Below are 9,515 nucleotides of genomic sequence, written 5' to 3'. Positions count from 1 at the left end.
AGTTTATTTTATCGCACTTTTATTATTCGCAATTTCATTATCGTTATTTACTTTACGCTTTAATTTAAGTCATGTATTTATTTTTAATATTTTACATTTGGTTTTAACTGCGACTAAAGTTTTAAAATTGACAAACCGGTCATTAAACGGTAAAAACCCCCCTTTATAATAATAATATTACTTATATATATGTATTTGTATTTTTATAAAAGTAAACTAATATAGCGTTAAGCTTTGTTTAAAGATTTCCCTGTGGAACGAACCGGACTTACTAAAAACTACACTACTGTACGATTAGGTACACTGCCTATAAGCGTTGTAGCAAGGTTTAAGTATATCCATTCTCTAAATAAATAAATATCTTGTGTAAAATTGTATCGTATTTAATAGTATTTCCTGCAAAAATTTAATAACTATTTTATATACACCCCGCTGCACATCAATGCTAGTTGCCAAATGATGGTTCCCACATATGTTAGGTGACTCACATGGGCTGCTAAGAGCTGATCATTGGAGTGTATATACCAATAGTACATACATCTAAAAGCTGTGTATTGTACGAGTACGAATACGGGTGCATACGAGTAGAATTGTTGATGAAACTGAACGAGGATGTAATTGTAAGCATTTTTGTTAAGTAGAAGTATTTTGATAAGTGTCTTGAAGTCTTCCAAAAGTGTATGAATACATATTAAAACACTACATGTATATACATTTTAACTGAGTCGTTAAGTCATCGTTAGTCGTTACATGTAAATGTTGTTTTGAAACCTTTAGGTTAACGATCTTGTTAAATGTTGTTAACCCATTATTTATTATATCTAAAGAGATGTTAAATTATTACGTTATCATGATATTATGATATATTAATATATCTTAGTATGATATATATACAGTTAAATGTTGTTACAACGATAATCGTTACATATATGCCTCGTTTCGAAATTCTTAAGTTAGTAGTCTTGTTTTACATATGTAGTTCATTATTAACACACTTAATGATATACTTAATTATCATTTTATCATGTTAAACATAGTGTATCAATATCTTAATATGATTCATATGTATTTAGTAAGACGTTGTTATAACGATAATCGTTATATATATCGTTTCGAGTTTCTTAATTCAATAAACTCATTTTTATGTATATCACTCATTGTTAATATACTTAGTGAGATACTTACTTATCATAATCTCATGTTAACCATATATATATATCCATATATATATCATCATGTAATTTTTACAAATTTTTAACGTTCGTGAATCGCCGGTCAACTTGGGTGGTCAATTGTCTATATGAAGCACATTTCAAATAATCAAGTCTTAACAAGTTTGATTGCTTAACATGTTGAAAACATTTAATAATTTAAATATACCAATTTCATTTAATATATATAAACATGGAAAAGTTCGGGTCACTACAGTTACGACTGACACGTCCGGGGCGTAAGTCAAGGTTTCGATGGGAAAAAATGTCAAAACACGTGTCGAGCTGTGATTGGTCCACTTTTTTGAATGTTGGGCAACGTCTATCTGTTTGAATTTCTATTTTTTTAACTATTGTACTTTTCTCTATATAAACCCATTTCAAACATACATTTTTAACACACCAAAACATAATATTCTCTCATTTTTATACTTTCAATTATATATAAATATGTCATCGTATTTACTTAATTCTGAATCTGATTCGGAAGACAAGCAATTATTGAACTAATTCAAGAATTAGAAGATGAAGATTCTGAAGTCAATTTTGAGCGTGTACCAAGAAATCGAATTTATATTCCAAGAGATCGTGAGAAAGCCGCACGAGAATTATGGAATGATTATTTTAGTTAGACGCCTATGTTTCTGCCACATATATTTAAAAGGCATTTTCGTATGCAGATTCAATTATTTCTTCGAATATTGCAAGCTATTTCTAATTGTCATGATATTATTGAGCATTTTAGATATTTTACCAAACGTTTTGATGCTATCGGTAAGCCAATTTTTACTATATTACAAAAATGTACTTCGGCTTTATGTCAATTGATGTCTAGAACAGCCGCCGATATGTTTGATGAATATTTAAAAATGAGTGAGTCGTCCTCAATACTTTGTTTAGACAACTTTTGTAAATGTATTATCACTTTATACAAACCTCACTACATGAGAACTCCAAATGCATATGATGTTGCCCAGTTATATAGTAAACTTGAGGAGAAACATGATTTCAAGTGTATGCTCGGGAGTATTGATTGTATGCATTGGTAGTTAAAGAATTGATACGTTGCTTTGAAGGAATAATACTGTGACGACCCGGAAATTTTCGACCAAATTTAAACTTAATCTTTATATGATTTCGACAAGATAAGCAAAGTCTGTAATGTTGAGTCTCGAAAATTTTGGAACTATGCTCATGTATTCATTTAACCTCAACCAAGTTCCGACGATTCACGAACGATTATATAAATGGATATGAATGTATATATTATAACTTGAAAACGTTAACGAAGTATTAAATGTATAATACTTTACATTAAATGTATTTGTCTTAATATATGCTTAATATATTCATCTACAGAATTAGAAGATAATACCAATGATTGAATTAATAGATATTTTAACATTTATAAATTCCGTAGGTATTGCAATATTATTATAAGTCTTTGTTGAGAGATCCACCTTGAATTAGGAAATCTTTCCATCTTTGACTGTATTTGAATTAAATATATAAATAACTTGCAACGTGTATTTAAAACGTGTTTATATATATTTAAAAAGTATATATGGGTTTCGAATTAATTAGTAAACGATACTAGTAGTGGATTACTGATTCGATTGATATTTAAATAAGTTAAATTGAACTTATAAACGTTTTCAATATAATAGAACTTTGATGTTAAAAGAATGTAATTTAGATGTAAAACGTTTCAATATTTTTAATATACTTTAATAGATATTAAGCATGTTTTGTCTCATGTGAAGATTGCTAAAGACTTTGTGTGCTATTTGGACTTTGCTGCTTTTGGAGTCCGCATTTTATCATTTATATCATTGCATTAAAACAATTTAGTTTACATTTACTTTTGTTAATGATTTAATTGTAATGACTTAATACATTCCGCTGCGTTAATACATTGGTTTTTAATTAAAATGTCTCATATAGAGTCGTTCTCGCTTTACACTTGTGTTATGATATTTGTTAGTCACATATTACCCCTGGTTCTATTTAGGGGGTGTGAACTTCGTGTAATATAGTTTAATTTTTGATAAAGGTACGAGTCACGAAACGTAGAATGCAAGTTATTAAAGCATACGAAGTAACGTTCGAAAATTCGGAGCCGAGACATAAACCGAGCATCAGCGCGTGAGTCAACGGACCAAAAAAACAAGTCAACTATGCACATGAATATAATATAATATATATATAATTAATATAAATTATATATATATTATATATATAATAATATGTCGACAAACAAGAAAACAAAATAAAATGAGCTGGACCAGCTGGCCATGCGATTGCATGAGAAATGCACTAAAACCCCATGCACTTGCATGAGCCATGCGAGTGCATGAGAAATGCACTAAAACCCCATGCACTCGCATGTGCATCAGATTACAAAAATTTGTCTATAAAAGGCCAGTTTCTGCTCTAGTTTTTTACACAATTTCATATCACTCTGCTCTATATACATATATATTAAAATTATTATTATTATTATTATTAAAATTATTATTATTATTATTATTATTATTATTATTATTATTATTATTATTATTATAATTAATATTATTATTAATCTTATAGTTAGGAGTATTATTATTAGTATTATTATACATAAAATATTACGACGAGGTTATGCCCAAACGATTTCAAAATAAGCTTTTTGAGCGCGATAGAGCTAAGGAAATTATGGGTTATAGCTATGGAGGTTATGGGTATTGCTTGGGGGTTATGATCATGAGTCAAAGGTCAACCTAGCATTTATCATTTTCACTGCGTCTATGTACTTTCCTGCATTATTGAATCACAATATTGATACGTGAGCATTCATATCTTATCTTTTATATATTTAATAGTGTATCCATGTCTAGTGCTCGAGTATATATGTTTATGCATACTTATATGCTTTAATTTTGTCGTTAGATAGTTTATGATGAATCACGAATTTGATACATATGTTATTGATATAAGATATATGATATGCATGTCATTGAAAAGCTGTCGAAAAATTAATAACTTTTTATTTAGAAATCGTGTGTTTTCGAGAAACAGATTAAAAGTTACGGTCAACTGAATTATGATTAATATTAATTGAAATTGTGTTTGAAACTGTAAATTGATATTTAAACAACTTGTTTATGAGATTGATAAATTGAATTTCCAAATATTATTAGTCGAGTAAATGAATTCTTAATGAATTCTTATATAAGGCACGTCTCGTTGAACAATTGTCAAAGTTGACTGTCTTATCATGTTTTAAAGCTTTATAAACACTATAATCTGATTTTACAAGTATTGGAAAACTATGTGAAATAATAAAATATTTTTGATTGCCATGATAATTCAAATATAATATAGCTCCTGAAATAAATAATATTTTGAGTTTGATAAACTATAAATTCTTTCAATTATCAAGACTTATACTATGTTAATAAACATGTATAGATTTAAAGATCATATTGGGTCAGGTTGTAACGACCCGGATTTTTCCGATCGTTTTATACTTATGAGATTAATATTTACATAAACTAAACCTTACCAACATGATAAGCAATCTAAATTGTTGAGACTTATGTTTTTGAAAAGAGTTTTACACAACGGTTGACCGTCCAATTTGACCGATGATATCACGAACTATATAACATATGATAATTATACGTTTGTGTATATATATGTATTTATATGTATTTAACATGATCTAAGGATGATTTAACATCTCATTGTATACTAATAACAATAAGTTATAAGTATACTTTGAGACTACTCACTTAAGCTTTCAAAACGATAACTATACGTAACGTTCTTTGACATATATACTTGTAACCTATAATGCTTATACAAGTATCATATAAATATGTATTTAATCACTTTTAAAGGACTTAAATACATAAAACAATATAAGTATATTCACAAAAGATAGATATATTTGAATTCTCGTTCCGATTTCTCAATATTTGTATATGTATATCTAGGGTATATGTACCCGTATCATACCTAGCTTCTATACGTATTTACTATTGGTATATACACATCAAATCAACACCCAAATCAGCCATATTACTACCCTAGATATGAGGTAACTAAGATTTGTAAGCTAGTATGGATATTATTACAAAATAACAAACTAAGAACTTGTCCTTGTCCCCCCCATTCACGTTTTTAAGGACCATCACCCATATCATTTCTAGTTCATCATCTCACTTCCAATTACCCTCTAACTCACCTACTTGAAAGCCATAAGAAACCCACATCAATTCAGTAAGTAACCATGAAGATCTAGCTTCAAAAACAAGCCTTAATCATCATAAGAAATTCCTTTCAAGAACACTTCAATAATCCTTCCAAGTATACAAGTTTACTTCCAACCTTTTGATCTAACTCCACCACTCTTTGATTCCAAGATTATTTCTTATCTCTTGCAGTAACTTTGTCCAAGTAACTTGAGGTAGTAACCTTGTTCATAATCTTATTCAATTCATATTCATATAGCTATCTTATTTTGTGTTATAAAATTTTAATAACAAGAACATAGTTTGAATGATTTCAAACTTGTTCACAAACTAAATATATCCTTCTAACTTGACTTTTAAAACTCTTCAAGACCTGTAATATATCATAATGATATGCTAACTTAACAAGATACAACTTGTTTTTACAAAGAACACCTTAAAACTGAATCTACATCGTTGGAGTGCAACCGGGACTGTTTTGGGTTGGATAATTAAAAACCATCTTAAACTTTGAATTGGAAGCTTATATTCTGGAAAAATGATAGTTCTTATGAATATGTTAATATATAAAAATCTCATGGTGTAACTCAAAGTGTAAGTATTTTTGTAAAAAAATGATCATCTAGATGTTGTTTTTACAACGGAAATGATCACTTTCATAAGATTCACCAAAGTTTGACCTATAACATGTGATTTCGAATGCAAACTAAGGTATTTACAATTCATATTCATAAATAATGACTCGATCCAAGGAAGTGGCAAGTTGAACCAACAAAAACGGAGTTATATTGAAGAAACTACGGCTAAAACAAAATTGGGTATCCGAAACTAGTTTAGCTACGAAATTAATTGGAGTAAAACTAAACTAATCATATCTTTTCTAATTAATATGATATTTTATATATATTTACTTATGATTTGATTTTATGTATTTCAGGACCACTCGTAAACAACACGAGAAGATTAATTATATGACCTCATGATTGTACGCAACACGTCATTTGACAATACGGTACTTTATGTACGCAACACGTCATTTGAGAACATGGTACCATGGGTTGAGATTAATTCTGATCAATACGAATACGATGGGGTCTTTATTTATTTTATTGAGCAACTAATTGTGGACCACTAACATTGGACTGCTAACTACGGACTAATAGATATTAAAAGTATTATAAGTATATATGTAACGATTATTTGAAAAGAAAATATGTTAATATATTATATATATGGTTAGGTTCGTGATATCTATCAGTGATCAAGTTGTGTTAAATATCTTCAAAGCAAAAGTGAGTATATAGTCCCACTTTTAAACTCTAAATATTTTGGGATGAGAATACATGCATTTTATGATTTACGTTATGGACACAAGTGATTAAAAAATATATATTCTACGTTGAGTTGTACCACTGGCATACTTCCCTGTAACTTGGTAACTACTATTTACATGCGGTATTGTAAACGCGAATCCTGTTGATAGATCTATCGGGCCTGACAACCCCAACCGGACTGGACGACCAGTATTCAACGGTTGCATAGTACTTCGTTTCGGTAACTATACTTGGTACGGTGTAGTGAGATTTCATAATAAAGGGAATATGCGACGTTGATTAAATGTTAAGTATGGTTATCAAGTGCTCAACCACTTAGAATATTTTTATTAAAACGTTTATGTATATGAAATCTTGTGGTCTATATTTATAACGCTGCCGGCATTAAACCTATATCTCACCAACTTTATGTTGACGTTTTAAGCATGTTCATTCTCAGGTGATAAGTGGAAGCTTCTGCTGCATTATGCCGAATTTAAGCAGGATTTGGAGTATGAATATTTGTGTCAAAAATAAAACTGCATATCAGAAGATTTGTAATGTGAAATATGTTGGAAATCGTATTGTTATTATCAAATGTAAAGTTTGTAAAACTAAGATTATCGCTAAACGATAATCATTATTATGCTGTTTGAACCTTTGATTATAATAAAGGTTATGGTTTGTATTATAGAAACGTATGAAGATTTTGAAAAATGTCACATATAGAGGTCAATACCTCGCAATGACACCAATGAGTACGTGACGTTTATATTCGATATGAACGGGACGCTTCAGGTGGTATCAGAGCGTTGGTCTTAGAGAACTAGAAAATTTGCATTAGTGTGTCTTATCGAGTTTGTCAGGATGCATTAGTGAGTCTGGACTTTGACCGTGTTTGATTTCGAAAACTATTGCTTATCCTTGTTGGTTAAAAATTAATATGTAAATATTATGTGGTACTAACTTGCTAGTTGTTGTGTGATAAATGTCTGGCTTAGAACTTGTTATCACATTCAGAGACTCCGAACCAGAATCCTCAGATATTGTTCCAGTCATTAACCTATCCGATGATGAAAATGACACCTTTGGGGAAGACTCACAATTTCTGGATGAATCAATTGAAGAGGAACCGGAAAGTGATCCTGAGGAGAAAGAAATACAGGAAATTACGAAAGACAAGTTCGAACGAGGAAACAAACGAAAGGCTACTGAATTGGAAAATCCAAATCCCGAGTTTAGTGAGGATGTTATGGCACCAACTCCACCAGACACTTCCACCCATATTCCCGCTATTCCTATTAGTTTTATCCCGGCATCCAGTTCTTCAGCCCCTCAGCCAAAACGTAGGGAGATAGCCAGGATAACCTTTAAGCGATTTCTTTGAACACAAACGTTTTGGGATATAGGCTAAATGATGCACTGTTATTTTAAACCATGGGATCATATAACGTTTTGTATAATATTACTAGTGTGGCTTGCTTGATGTTTGATGTAAGATAAGCATATGTAAAATAGTGAAGTATGAAATGCAATAATTTTCCACGGTTGAGTATTATTTGGGTGGTAGTAATTGATTTCCGTACTAAACTATTAAGTATGAACTTTAACGGGTAGGTACTACCCTAGATATAATTATAAAACGCTAATAAGAAGAAAAGGCTTTTATAATAATAATTGGTTCATATTATTAATAAGCTACGATGTACTGTAAATACACACTACATCTATAATATTCCATGTGAATAATTATTTTTTTCATTCTTATTGAATAATATGGCGCGATTGAACCGAATGACGGAACAAGAAATCGAGGAACTCATCAATCAGCGAGTGAACGATAGAATGTTATGGGTCGAGGCTGCAAGAGGTGCTGCAGTTAACCCAAATCCTTGTGTGGGATGCACCTACAAAACTTTTCATTGCAAGCCCTCATCATTCAGTAGAACAGAAGGACCGGTCGGTTTAACCAGGTGGATCGAAAAGATTGAGTCTGTGTTTAAAATCAGTGGTTGTATTGAGAAGGACATGACCAAGTATGCATCGTGCACCTTACAGGATAGTGCACTCACGTGGTGGAAAAACTATGTGAAAGCCGTAGGAGGATATGTAGCTTATGATACTCCATGGGAAGAATTCAAAACAATGCTAATCAACGAGTATTGTCCAAGGAACGAGGTTAGGAAGTTGGAAGCTGAACTACGAAACCTGAAAGTTGTTGGTAATGAACTTACCAACTACAATCAGCGATTCATGGAATTAGCTTTGTTATGTCCCGAATTGGTACCAATCGAAGAACGGAAGATAGAACTGTACAAAGATGGTTTACCTAAAATGTCAAGGCAAATGTTACAGCATCGAAACCCAAGACTATTCACGAAGCCATCACCATGGCAAAGGAGTTGATGGACCAGATTATTCTGGATAAGAACACCGATGTCAAGACATCGGAAAATAAAAGAAAGTGGGAAGGTAATCATCAACAATCCAACAAGAAACAAGAAACCACGCAAGGTGCGGGTAGTGGTTCAAGCTCAAGTTACAAGGGACGAAATCCTTTATGTAACAGATGCCACAAACATCACTCTGGTTATTGTAATGTGGTATGCAACAATTGTAATCGAAGGGGTCATCTTGCTGAAGATTGTAGCGTTCCCGTTACAATTACAAATGATACCAAGACTCCTGCCACCAACGCAAATAGAACTACCTTAGCCACTGTTACTTGTTATGGGTGTGGGAAACAGGGTCATTAT

Source organism: Rutidosis leptorrhynchoides, chromosome 3, assembly GCF_046630445.1.
Source record: "Rutidosis leptorrhynchoides isolate AG116_Rl617_1_P2 chromosome 3, CSIRO_AGI_Rlap_v1, whole genome shotgun sequence".
NCBI classification, from domain to species: domain Eukaryota; kingdom Viridiplantae; phylum Streptophyta; class Magnoliopsida; order Asterales; family Asteraceae; genus Rutidosis; species Rutidosis leptorrhynchoides.
This window is presented reverse-complemented; position numbering follows the sequence as displayed.